The sequence below is a fragment of the Lissotriton helveticus genome, chromosome 7, assembly GCF_964261635.1.
Source record: "Lissotriton helveticus chromosome 7, aLisHel1.1, whole genome shotgun sequence".
Lineage (NCBI taxonomy): Eukaryota > Metazoa > Chordata > Amphibia > Caudata > Salamandridae > Lissotriton > Lissotriton helveticus.
In genome coordinates, this window is record NC_136068.1 from 1,377,050,258 (window position 1) to 1,377,056,257 (window position 6,000).

Consider the following 6,000-nt stretch of genomic DNA (forward strand, 5'->3'; position numbering starts at 1 on the left):
TTGTTTATGTATTCATTTATTGGTGTGCATACAATTGTGTGTACCCTTTAATTGTCCCTGTATCCTGTGTTGAAAAATGTTCACTTCTGGGGCTTCTTTCAAAACATGTTTTCTTTCTTCGGGCCTTGAGCATGGCTGAAGTTAAGGAGTGGGTTCTTTTGATGGCAAACAGTGCCGGAGCACCTCACATTAAAATCTTGATCTGTGTTGAAGAGACTGGCTCTGATTTCTGCACAGTGGTCAAGTGTTGGGCTCAAGGAGACCCGAGCTCCATTCCCAGCTTTCCCACTTGATCAAATGGTGTGATTCCATCCAAATTAACATTTAAGTTTCACTCAATGGAATGTTGGGAGTCAAGAGTATGGTAAACGCTTGTGATTTATTTTGTGTATCTGGCATTTACTTACATTTGTTTAATTCAATATAAAGACAGATGTATTTTATTTGTGACACAGGACATCATCCAGCGGAAGGAAGTTGCTGGAAGAAAAGTAGTATTGGCAAAGCAAATATGTCTCACCTATGGAAGCCCTATGGAAGCCCTACACTCGCCCGTCTCTGCACTCAATGACCTTTGGTCACTTCCTGATATTCACACTAAGCCGGCTGAGCACTAATCACATGGCCGATTCCTGGTGGAGCTACTCCCACAGCTATAGGGGAGATTGGCTCTGGCACACTGCTATGGCCGTCACCTACCCAGCCATACTTTGGACATTTGTCTCGTCAGTATCACCGCTGCTGTCTCCTTCCTGTGGTCTCCCAACTCTCCTTGGTCCTTTTTTGGTCTTGATTTTCTTCCTCACTAGTACCTCCTGTCTTGACTACTTAATCATGCTGTAACTAATGTGACAGACTTTTAACTTGTAACATGCTGTTTCCTTATGTAAAGCGCTCGGATACCTCCGGGTCTAGCCAGCGCTATATAAAACTCAAATAAATAAATAAGTAAAAGAAGCTACTAGCTTTCTCAATGTTTTTAGCCATGATGCACAGCAGCGTAGCACAGCACTGCATGGCTAAAAGACTCCACAGATTTTAAAAGAACTTCGAGTGATGATGTGCTATACAAGTGCACATAACATAAACATTTTACAGGGCAGTAGCTATGGAGAGAAACTCATGATGTACTCATCGCTTTGTAATCCCAATATAATAATGCAAGTTTGCAATCCCAGTATAAAAACCTGCCTCTAATTTCCCTATTACAGGCGAGCTGTGACTTAAATAGTCACCTATAATAACCAAAGTATGTAGCTGCTCAACTGTAATAACTGATTACAGTTGAGTTGTGGCATATCAGAGTCCCAACAAAGGTGAGAGGCAGATCACTGAGCATAATTACAGCTGCAGTTTAAACAACAAGGAAAAGGAGAACTTGCTTTCACTTCTTCTGAACTTTACAGTGATTCGAAGGCAGAAAATATTTATGGCAACATGTTTATTTTTTACATGGAACAGGTAATTACAAGGGAGTCAGAATATCTCTGCTTGTTTGTACACATTCTGAGCTGCATCATTTTTTAAATCTGATTGACATAAAACGGATTCTAATATCTTTTTGCAACAATTCACTTGCAGCTTTCTGGGGTACCTAATTTCATAATACAGATGCCACGTTTATTGTTATCCCTTTCCAATGAAAAAGCAAGGCACCAAAGATTTACAAAGTATGTTAGAAGGACGATGGCGTTACCAAGTATTATATGGAATAAATACCCTTTACTGTAGCTAAAAGGATATCGCAAATCATCTCAGAATTCCATGACCTTACAAAGAAACTCGACCCTCTGCCTTGTTTGAGTAAATGTTCACGGAAGTCCTCTGTGATTTGCAAAATGCAAGGAGTACATCAGTCTGTTTATCTAGGTATATGTAACTAACATATAGTGCAGCAGAGAAAAGATTTACTGATTCAGATATATATAAAAATAGTGGGGCATATTACCAAGCAATAGTGATAATTATCGCTATTGCTTGGTTAGAGACAAAGGGGCATATTATCAAGGGGGTTTATCTCCGCTTTTTTGGCTTTAAAAGCCAAGAAAGCGGAGATAAAATTATCTCCCTATTACCTAGCTGTCGCTAACACCAGTTAGCGACAGCTAGTAGGAGATAGCGACCATCTTGGGCCCCGCTTTGCATGTCAGTGAAATTTATCACTAATGACATGCAAAGTGGGCGTGCCATGATGTTAGGGACTGGAAACAGTCGCTAACATCGCTATTTCCTATTACCAACTTTTGGAGATAAAGCTAACACCTGCCCCATAGCAGTTCTTAGCCATGTTATCCAATGGTAGGTGGATAACATGGCTAAGAGCATTAGCTCGATAATGCATGAATATCGCTGAATTTCAGCGATATTCATGCATTTCGGCCGATTTTTATCGCTTAGGAGATAAAACTTGATAATAGCAAGGTTCCTAAGCGATAAAAATCACCGCAGCTCGGCGATAAAAATATTGCCGCTAAGCCAACATAGCGATAATTATCGCTAGTTGTTGGTAATATGCCCCAAAATTTTACTGCTGAGCTGCGGCGATTTTTATCGCAGATAAACCTTGGTATTACCAAGGTTTATCGCTAATGCAATAAAAAACGGCCGCAATGCATGAATATCGCTGAAAAGTCAGTGATATTCATGCATTATCGAGCTAATGCTCTTAGCCATGTTATCCACCTCCCATTGGATAACATGGCTAAGAACTGCTCAGGGCAGGTGTTAGCTTTTGGAGATATTCGCACTTACCAAAAGTTGGTAATAGGAGATAGCGATGTTAGCGACTGTTTCTAGTCGCTAACATCTTGGCACGCCTACTTTGCATGTCATTAGTGATAAATATCACTGACATGCAAAGTGGGGCCCAAGATGGTCGCTATTTCCTACTAGCTGTCGCTAACTGGTGTTAGCGACAGCTAGGTAATAGGGAGATAATTTTATCTCCGCTTTCTTGGCTTTTAAAGCCAAAAAAGCAGAGATAAACCCCCTTGATAATATGCCCCAGTGTTTCCAGACTTGTAACTGATAAAACCTGCATAGCAAAGCTTGGAATTCTGCAAGCAACATGAACAAGATCCAGGAAAGGTAGCCTGGCCAAGGAAAAGTTGTACCTCTCGTCATTCGTCCGATCGGGTTGAAACAGAATGTAATTCTGGTGATGCATTAGTCTGGTCTGTTCAGTGCTGCAGGGAACAAGCACTGTTGAGTTGAGATCCCAGCAGGCATCCTGCTTTTAGCAAAGATGCGTTTCAAGAAGGTTCAATAAAGTCGAAGTCTAGGAAATGAGACAGACAAATACACTGCCAAGTATCAAGTGCCAATGAAAGATAAATCATGCCCCCTCCTCGACATATATCGCACCCAAGAGTGCTTCTGGTGCATTTGATGGAGCTTCACAGACAGGGCCAAGCAGATGTTGCCTAATAGCCGGAGCTGCTGACTTTGGAACTGTGGAACCAGTGAAACCTCATACGTACCTACACCATTGAAGAAACATCAGATCATAACCTTTGAGCTTTACTGTGAAGTATGACCCTGTGATAAGCGTTGCTAGAGGGCAGCACCACGATGTTGCCCATATTAAGCTTCACAGCCCAATGGCGTTCTCATTTGTTAAACAAGTGCAATGTTGTTATATATCACTCTTTGTACAATACTACTCGGTTGTGCATGTAGTCAAAGACAGAAACACTGCATCCTCAGAAAATATGTAAATGAACAAATCTCCCAAAAGTCCACATAATTTCCCATAAAAAGTAAGCTTTTATGGAACTACTGCATGAACCACATGAGCAAAGTTGAAATACGTAAGTTTCAATTTATTTCTCATTTATTTAATCAATCGTTTTTGCATAACACTAATAAGACCAGCGCTAAAGATAGCAGATGAATTTCCAGAGCATAAGGAGGGGCGATATATTGCCCCTACTTGAGAGTAAAACGGTGTACAGATTATGGAGCACATTTGCCTAGTCTTGTGTGGCTTTGTGAAGAAAAGTAAGAGAGTGCAGCAGTTTGCTCTGTGTTGCATTACATTTCTAAGTGATAGGCATAAAATTCATTTTTTTTGAGTGCAGTAGGGGCACTCCCGTGCATGCACCCATGGAGGGCACTTAAATGCCTTGTCAGTCATATGCTGGTGACATCCAAATTTAAATAAACATTTTTAAAAGGATTGTTCCCCTTGTAGAGATTTAGAACTAACTCTGCCCCTGATCCAGCCATGGATCAATCAATCAATCAATCAGGAGTTATAAAGCGCGGCTAATCACCCAATAAGGTATCTAGGCCCTTGTAGGTCCCGGAGGCTTATTCGAACAACCAGGTCTTGGGGACCATTCAGAATTCTGGAAGTGAGGAGATGGTCTGGGGTTGTGTGGGGAGGCTGTTACAGGTCTTTGCATGATTTGTGGGAAAAGGCGCATCCTCCACTTCTGCTTTGGTAGATGTGGGAAGTATGGGCAAGTGAGAGGGAGGTGGAACATGTTCTTCTAGACGGGTGGTGGAAGTTAAGGAGGTAGTTAATGTAGATGGGTCCTTGGTTGTGTAGAGCCTTGTGTGCATGGGTCGGCAGATTGAACTGGCATCTCTTCTGTATAGTAAGCCAGTGGAGTTGCCTGCAGTGGGGTATGATCTGGGTTTGTTGAGGAAGGCCGAGGACAAGTCTGGCTGTGGCATTCTGTATGGTCTGAAGTTTCTGTAATTAGCGTGCAGCAATTCCTACCAGGAATGGTGAGGAGGGAATGTGTCACGATGCGTCTCATGTGTAGAGGCAGGCATTTGAAGATCTTACGTTGCATGCGCAGAGCGAGGAAGCAGGCAAAGGAGATAGAGTTGATCTGTGATTTCATGGTGAGCTTGTTGTCAATGATGATGCAGAGGTTTCCGGCGTGTTCGGAGGGAGTCGGTGCGTGTTCTAGATCTGATGGCCACCAATAGTCATTCCATGTGTTGCTGCTGTTGCCAAAGATCGGTACTGAGGCAGTTGTTCTTCATCCAGTTGGTGATGCTTGTCATGCATCTGTGAGAGTTGGTTCTGCTGGTGGTGAAGTCGTCAGTGAGTGAGAGGATGAGTTGGGTGTTGTCTGCATAGGAAATTATGTTGAGACCGAGGAATCTGATGATGCATGCCAAGGGGATCATATATGCATTGAAGAGCGTAGGGCTGAGGGATGAACACTGGGGGACACCGCAGGCGATCTCCTTGGGTTCAAAGGTGAAAGGTGGGAGGTGGATCATTTGTGTTCTTCCCGTGAGGAAGGAGGTGATTGATCTGAGTGTGTCCTCATGGATACTGATGTGGTGGAGATTTTGAATCAGCGAGTGGTGGGATACGGTGTTGAAGGCTGCAGAGAGGCCAAGAAGGATCAGAGCTGCTGTTTCTCCTCGGTCAAGGAAGGTTTGGATGTTGTCGGTGGCTGCGTCTAGGGCGGTTTTGGTGCTGTGATTCTTGTGCAAGCCAGATTGGGGGGCACAAGTAGCTGCTCCAGGTGTGTCATGAGTTGCCGGTTGATGATCTTTTCCAGTACCTTCACTGGGAATGGGAGCAGGGAGATTGGCTGGTAGTGTCTGAGTTTGCTGGGGTCGGTGAGGTTCCAGGCATCGGGAAATGCTACAGTGGTAATAGAGGTGCTAATTAGGGTGGTGACTTCCTGGCAGCTCCTTTGGTTTCTGAGGTTGAAGATGTGGTGCAGACTTGGGTCTGTGGGCACTCCCAAGTAAACGTATTTCATGGTGGAGGTGAAATAGTGGTTGGAGAGGAGGTTCCATGTGTTCAGTGTGTGGTTCATGTCGGTTGCAGTGGTGGTGTATCTGCTAAGGAAGTCTGTAGGCATGAGGAGAGGAGTTGGCCTAATGGCTAGGGCGCTTGACCTCGGACCTGGGGATCTGGGTTTGAGTCTCAGTAACGACGCTAAACATCCTGTGACTCTGTGCAAATCACTTAATCTCCCCGAGCCTAACAAAAATGAATGTGTGTGTACTCATGTAACGTAACTG